The following is a 638-nucleotide window of genomic DNA, read 5'->3' on the forward strand; positions in this document are numbered from 1 at the left end:
TTTGAAGAAAAACTAGATTAGTTAGCAGTTTCAATTTTTATCTACAATTTTTTCTCAATTCATTTTTTATCAATTAAGTCGTTTAATCATTTTTTACTGAAAAATGATTTTTTAACTATTTAGGATCCAACTAAAAAGCAGTCAATCATATATTTGCATATTCAAACATCTAACATTTGTTATGATTTGTTGAATCCCGTGGTATTTATTGTCATATCAGTATAGCCGAAAATATTCAAGTTATTATTTTCTTTTGTTCTCGTTTCAATTATATCATGTCTTATTTTAACTATTTGCATATGTTTATATATGTATTGTCCATGTGGCAACATCAACCTATTTTCTTATGAATAGTGGATTTGGGTTATGCTTATCTGTAGGGAATCAAGCGACTAAAAATTAAATAAAAGTGGTCTATATTGAGAATCCATGTCAGTTGAAAGGAGCTATAAGCTTAATTAATGCAAACAAATATATTTGGCTTGTTATATTATAATTAGAATAATATAAATTTTACCCATATTTGACACTAAGTTACACCTAATAAACAAGGGTGTCCGGAGTGGAGGCGGTAAACCCACTCGGCACCGCATCTCAACCACCGCCAACCTTTTGCCGCTTGAATGTTTACTGAAATG

The sequence above is a fragment of the Helianthus annuus genome, chromosome 16 (genome assembly GCF_002127325.2).
Source record: "Helianthus annuus cultivar XRQ/B chromosome 16, HanXRQr2.0-SUNRISE, whole genome shotgun sequence".
NCBI lineage: Eukaryota > Viridiplantae > Streptophyta > Magnoliopsida > Asterales > Asteraceae > Helianthus > Helianthus annuus.